Source organism: Arachis ipaensis, chromosome B5 (genome assembly GCF_059453495.1).
Source record: "Arachis ipaensis isolate K30076 ecotype BB chromosome B5, ASM5945349v1, whole genome shotgun sequence".
Classification (NCBI taxonomy): Eukaryota; Viridiplantae; Streptophyta; class Magnoliopsida; order Fabales; family Fabaceae; genus Arachis; species Arachis ipaensis.
The window spans coordinates 60,992,752-61,000,118 of record NC_142440.1 but is presented as its reverse complement, the minus strand read 5'-3'; the positions used below and the strand labels follow the sequence as shown (position 1 = coordinate 61,000,118).

General features: G+C 41.5%; 1 non-coding gene across 1 annotated transcript; it reads left to right on the top strand.

Annotated features, from left to right (window-relative positions):
- The first annotated feature begins 6,899 nt into the window (after positions 1 to 6,899).
- On the top strand, positions 6,900 to 7,007 carry LOC148564374 (small nucleolar RNA R71). The gene has a single exon (XR_015884427.1). It is a non-coding gene; the product is annotated as a small nucleolar RNA R71 (small nucleolar RNA).
- Positions 7,008 to 7,367: the final 360 nt, after the last annotated feature.

Here is a 7,367-nt window from a genome sequence, read left to right as displayed (position 1 = left end):
TGTCAGGAGCTTTGAAGTCCTTTGGGACTTTAGCTTTCATGATTTCTTTGGTGAATAGGTCTTGATCTTTGTGGGAGCTGTCTTCATGACTGGACTGAACGGTTTTAGCTTTTAGATCAGCCTTGAGCTTTAGGAGCTTGTCCTCTAGCTCTTGGCATCGCCTAGTTTCTCTCCGGAGGTCCCTCTCGGCTTCTCGTTGATGCTCGGCCTCTTTTTCGAGCTGTTTGAGACGATCCTGTTGAGCTTGTAGGGCATCTAGGATTTCTGTATTTGGTGAATGCTTATCTCCGTTTGGTTGCGATGTATCTTTCGGTGTGATGTCCGCGTTCTTATGCGGCGTTCTATTTTCCAAATCAGAGTTGTGGTCGTTGTCAAGGTTGTCCGCCATGATAATGGAATGACTTCCAGGTTTTTCGGCAACAGCACCAATGTTCCGAGGGTTACCTAAAACTAAAGGTCGATCTCGGATGAGATCTGTTATTATGGCTAGTGCACGAAATTGTGATCATCAACAATGGCGCCAAAGGACTTGGAGCTCTTAAACGTGAATCACACTTTGTCACAATTCCGCACAACTAACCAGCAAGTGCACTGGGTCGTCCAAGTAATACCTTACGTGAGTAAAGGTCGATCCCATGGAGACTGTCGGCTTGAAGCAAGCTATGGTCATCTTGTAAATCTCAGTCAGGCGAATTCAGATGGTGATAGAGAATTGATAATTAAAAGATGAATAAAACATAAAATAAAGATAGAGATACTTATGTAATTCTTTGGTTGCAATTTCAGATAAGCGTATGAAGATGCTTTGTTCCTCCTGAACCTCTGCTTTCCTATTGCCTTCTTCCAATCATTCATACTCCTTTCCATGGCAAGCTTTATGTTGGGAATCACCGTTGTCAATGGCTACTTCCCGTCCTCTCAGTGAAAATGTTCTACGCACGCTGTCACTGCACGGCTAATCATCTATCGGTTCTCGATCATGTTGGAATAGGATCCATTGTTCCTTTTGCGTCTGTCACACGCCCAACAATCGCGAGTTTGAAGCTCATCACAGTCATCCCTTCCCAGATCCTACTCAGAATACCACAGACAAGGTTTAGACGTTCCGGATCTCAGGAATGGCTGCCAATAATTCTAGCCTATACCACGAAGGTTCTAATCTTAGATTAGAAACCCAAGAGATACACATTCAAGCTTGGTTGGATGTAAAACGGAAGTGGTTGTCAGTCACGCGTTCATAGGTGAGAATGGTGATGAGTGTCACATAATCATCACATTCATCATGTTCTTGGGTGCGAATGAATATCTTGGAGAAGAAATAGACTTGAGTTGAATAGAAAAACAATAGTACTTTGCATTAATTCATGAAGAACAACAGAGCTCCACACCTTAATCTATGGTGTGTAGAAACTCCACCGTTGAAAATACAAAAGTGATAATAGTGTAAGCATGGCCGAATGGCCAGCCTCCATGGTCTAGGGACAAAACGTCCAAAGATTCCCAAATACAATAGTATAAGGTCCTATTTATAGAGAACTAGTAGCCTATGATTTATAGAAATTAGTAATTAATGCAGAAATATTCTTCCGGGCCCACTTGGTGTGTGCTTGGGCTGAGCATTGAAACTTCCATGTGTAGAGACTTTTCTTGGAGTTAAACGCCAGCTTTTGGGCCAGTTTGGGCGTTTATCTCCAGCTTTTGTGCCAGTTCCGGCGTTAAACGCCAGAATTCTTGAGCTGACTTGGAACGCTTGTTTGGGCCATTAAATCTCGGGCAAAGTATGGACTATTATATATTTCTGAAAAGCCCAGGATGTCTACTTTCCAACGCAATTAAGAGCGAGCCAATTGGGTTTCTGAAGCTTCAGAAAATTCACTTCGAGTGCAGGGAGGTCAGAATCCAACAGCATCTGCAGTCCTTTTTCAGCCTCTGAATCAGATTTTTGCTCAGGTCCCTCAATTTCAGCCAGAAAATACCTGAAATCACTGAAAAATACACAAACTTATAGTAAAGTCCAGAAGAGTGATTTTTATTGAAAAACTAATAAAAATATAATAAAAACTAATTATAATATACTAAAAAGATACTAAAAACAATGCCAAAAAGCGTATAAATTATCCGCTCATCACAACACCAAACTTAAATTGTTGCTTGTCCCCAAACAACTGAAAATCAAATAGGATAAAAAGAAGATAATATACAATGAATTCCAAAAATATCTATGAAGATCAGTATTAATTAGATGAGCGGGGCTTTTAGCTTTTTACTTCTGAACAGTTTTGGTATCTCACTTTATCCCTTGAAGTTCAGAATGATTGGCATCTATAGGAACTCAGAATCCAGATAGTGTTATTGATTCTCCTAGTTAAGTATGTTGATTCTTGAACACAGCTACTTTATGAGTCTTGGCCGTGACCCTAAGCATTTTGTTTTCCAGTATTACCACCGGATACATAAATGCCACAGACACATAACTGGGTGAATCTTTTCAGATTGTGACTCAGCTTTGCTAGAGTCCCCAATTAGAGGTTTCCAGAGCTCTTAAGCACACTCTTTTTGCTTTTGGATCACGACTTTAACCGCTCAGTCTCAAGTTTTCACTTGACACCTTCACGCCACAAGCACATGGTTAGGGACAGCTTGGTTTAGCCGCTTAGGCCAGGATTTTATTCCTTTGGGCCCTCCTATCCACTGATGCTCAAAGCCTTGGCATCACCCTTGCCTTTTGGTTTAAAGGGGTATTGGCTTTTTCTGCTTGCTTTTCTTTTTTTCTTTCTTTTTTCTCTTTTTTTTTCTACAAGCTTTTCACATCTTTTTCTTGCTTCAAGAATCAATTTTATGATTTTTCAGATTATCAAATAACATTTCTCCTTTTCCCTCATTCTTTCAAGAGCCAACAATTTTAACATTCATGAATCAACAATATAAAAAATATGCACTGTTCAAGCATTCATTCAGAAAAATAATAGTATTGCCACCACATCAAAATAACTAAACTGTTTTAAAATTTGAAATTCATGCACTTCTTTTCCTTTTCAATTAAAAACATTTTTCATTTAAGAAAGGTGATGGATTCATTTTCATAGCTTTAAGGCATAGATACATAGACACTAATGATCATATAATAAAGGCACAAACATAGATAAACATAAAGCATAATTTTCGAAAAATAGAAAATAAAGAACAAGGAAGTTAAAGAACGGGTCCACCTTAGTGATGACGGCTTGTTCTTCCTCTTGAAGATCTTATGGAGTGCTTGAGCTCCTCAATGTCTCTTCCTTGCCTTTGTTGCTCCTCTCTCATGGTTCTTTGGTCTTCTCTAATTTCATGGAGGAGGATGGAATGCTCTTGGTGCTCCACCCTTAGTTGTCCCATGTTGGAACTTAATTCTCCTAGAGAGGTGTTGATTTGCTCCCAATAGTTTTGTGGAGGAAATTGCATCCGTTGAGGCATCTCAGGGATTCCATGATGAGGAGTTTCCTCATGCTCTTGTCCATGAGTGGGATCTCTTGTTTGCTCCATCCTTTTCTTAGTGATGGGCTTGTCCTCATCAATGAGAATTTCTTCCTCTATGTCAATTCCAGCTAAATTACAGAGGTGACAAATGAGATGAGGGAAGGCTAACCTTGCTACAGTAGAGGACTTGTCCGCTACCTTGTAGAGTTCTTGGGATATAACCTCATGAGCTTCTACTTCCTCTCTAATCATGATGCTATGAATTATGATAGCTCGGTCTAAAGTAACTTCAGATCGGTTGCTAGTAGGAATGATTGAGCATTGGATGAACTCCAACCATCCCCTAGCCACGGGCTTGAGGTCATGCCTTCTTAGTAGAACCGGCTTCCCTCTTGAATCTCTCTTCCATTAAGCTTCCTCTTCACAGATGTCCATGAGGACATGGTCCAACCTTTGATCAAAGTTGACCCTTCTAGTGTATGGGTGTGCATCTCCTTGCATCATAGGAAAATTGAATGCCAACCTTACATTTTCCGGACTAAAGTCTAAGTATTTCCCTCGGACCATTATAATCCAATTCTTAGGGTCCGGGTTCACACTTTGATTATGGTTCTTGGTGATCCATGCATTGGCATAGAACTCTTGAACCATTAAGATTTTGACTTGTTGAATGGGGTTGGTGAGAACTTCCCAACCTCTTCTTCGGATCTCATGTCGGATCTCTGGATATTCGCCCTTTTTGAGCTTAAAAGGGACCTCGGGGATCACCTTCTTCTTGGCCACAACTTCATAGAAGTGGTCTTGATGCACCCTTGAAAGGAATCTCTCCATCTTCCATGACTCGGAGGTGGAAGCTTTTGCCTTCCCTTTCCTCTTTCTAGAGGTTTTGATGCACCCTTGAAAGGAATCTCTCCATCTTCCATGACTCGGAGGTGGAAGCTTTTGCCTTCCCTTTCCTCTTTCTAGAGGTTTCTCCGGCCTTTGGTGCCATTAATGGTTATGGAAAAACAAAACAAAAAAAAGCTTTAGCTTTTACCACACCAAACTTAGAAGGTTGCTCGTCCTCGAGAAAAAAAAGAAAGAAGAAGAAATAGAGGAGATGGAGGGGGCTTTGTGTTTCGGCCAAGGGGGATGGGTAGTGTGTATGTTGTGTGAAAATGAAAGAGTGAATATGGGTTTATATAAGAGTGGAGAGGGGGGCATGGTTCGGCCATTGTGGGTGGGTTAGGGTGGGAAAGTGGTTTGAATTTGAATGGTGAGGTAGGTGGGGTTTTATGAAGGATGGATGTGAGTGGTGAAGAGAATGGTGGGATTTGATAGGTGAGGGGTTTTTGGGGAAGAGGTATTGAGGTGATTGGTGAATGGGTGAAGAAGAGAGAGAAAGGTGGGGTAGGTGGGGATCCTGTGGGGTCCACAGATCCTAAGGTGTCAAGGATTTCTGGCGTTTGCTGCCCATTTCTGGCGTTTAATGCCAGCTTCTTGCCCATTCCTGGCGTTAAACGCTAGTCTGGTGCCTATTTCTGGCGTTAAATGCCCAGAATGGTGCCAGACTGGGCGTTTAATGCCCATTCTGCTATCCTTACTGGGGTTTAAACGCCAGTAAGTTTCTCTTCCAGGGTGTTCTATTTTTAATACTATTTTTCCTTCTGTTTTTGCTTTTTTAATTTTTTTTGTGACTTCACATGATCATCAACCTATAGAAAACATAAAATAACAAAAGAAAATAGAAATTCAAGATAGTTAAAGATTGGGTTGCCTCCCAACAAGCGCTTCTTTAATGTCAATAGCTTGACAGTGGCTCTCGTGGAGCCTCACCGATGTTTAGAGCAATGTTGGAACCTCTCAACACCAAACTTAGAGTTTGACTGTGGGGGCTCTATTTGTCTCTGTATTGAGAGAAGCTCTTCATGCTTCCTCTCCATGGTTACAGAGGGATATCCTTGAGCTTTAAACACAAGGGAGTCTTCATTCACTTGAACGATCAATTCTCCCCTGTCAACATCAATTACAGCTTTTGCTGTGGCTAGGAAGGGTCTGCCAAGGATGATGGATTCATCCACACACTTCCCAGTCTCTAGGATTATGAAATCAGCAGGGAAGTAATGGTCTTCAACCTTTACCAAGACATCCTCTACAAGTCCATAAGCCTGTTTCTTTGAATTGTATGCCATCTCCAGTGAGATTCTTGCAGCTTGTACCTCAATGATCCCTAGCTTCTCCATTACAGAGAGAGGCATAAGGTTTATACTTGACCCCAGGTCACACATAGCCTTCTCAAAGGTAATGGTGCCTATGATACAAGGTATTAAGAATTTTCCAGGATCTTGTCTCTTCAGAGGTAATCTCTGCCTAGTCAAGTCATCCAGTTCTTTGATGAGCAATGGAGGTTCATCCTCCCAAGTCTCATTACTAAACAACTTGGCATCTAGCTTCATGATTGCTCCAAGGTACTTAGCAACTTGCTCTTCAGTAACATCTTCATCTTCTTCAGAGGAAGAATACTCATCAGAGCTCATGAATGGCAGAAGAAAATTCAATGGAATCTCTATGGTCTCTGTGTGAGCCTCAGATTCCCATGGTTCCTCATCAGGGAACTCCATGGAGGTCAGTGGATGTCCATTGAAGTCTTTCTCAGTGGAGATCATTGCCTCTTCCTCCTCTCCAGGTTTGGCCATGTGAGACGTGCTTATGGCCTTGCACTCTCTCTTTGGATTCTCTTCTGTATTGCTTGGGAGAGTACTAGGAGGGAGTTCAGTAATTTTCTTACTCAGCTGACCCACTTGTGCCTCCAAATTTCTAAAGGAGGACCTTGTTTCAGTCATGAAACTTTGAGTGGTTTTGATTAGATCAGAGACAATGGTTGCTAAGTCAAAGTGGCTTTGCTTAGAATTCTCTGTCTGTTGCTGAGAAGATGATGGAAAAGGCTTGCTATTGCTAAACCTGTTTCTTTCACCATTATTGTTGTTGAAACCTTGTTAAGGTCTCTGTTGATCCTTCCATGAGAGATTTGGATGATTTCTCCATGAAGGATTATAGGTGTTTCCATAGGGTTCTCCCATGTAATTCACCTTTTCCATTGCTAGGTTCTCAGGATCATAAGCTTCTTCTTCAGAGGAAGCTTCCTTAGTACTGCCTGTTGCTGCTTGCATTCCAGACAGACTCTGAGAAATCATATTGACTTGTTGGGTCAATATTTTATTCTGAGCCAATATGGCATTCAGAGTATCAATCTCAAGAACTCCTTTCTTCTGACTTGTCCCATTATTCACAGGATTCCTTTCAGAGGTGTACATGAATTGGTTATTTGCAACTATTTCAATGAGTTCCTAAGCTTCTGCAGGCGTCTTCTTCAGATGAAGAGATCGTCCAGCAGAGCTGTCTAATGACATCTTGGACAGTTCAGACACACCATCATAGAAGATACCTATGATGCTCCATTCTGAAAGCATGTCAGAAGGACACCTTCTGATTAATTGCTTGTATCTTTCCCAGGCTTCATAGAGGGATTCACCTTCCTTCTGTCTAAAGGTTTGGACTTCCACTCTAAGCTTGCTCAATTTTTGAGGTTGAAAGAACTTTGCCAAGAAGGCATTGACTAGCTTTTCCCAAGAGTTCAGGCTTTCTTTAGGTTATGAATCCAACCATGTTCTAGCTCTGTCTCTTATAGCAAAGGGAAAAAGCATAAGCTTGTAGACCTCGGGATCAACCCCATTGGTCTTGACAGCATCACAGATTTGCAAGAATTCAGCTAAGAACTGATGAGGATCTTCCAATGGAAGTCCATGAAACTTACAATTCTGTTGCATCAGAGAAACTAATTGAGGCTTAAGCTCAAAGTTGTTTGCTCCAATGGCAGGGATTGAGATGCTTCTCCGATAGAAGTCGGGAGTAGATGCAGAAAAGTCACCAAG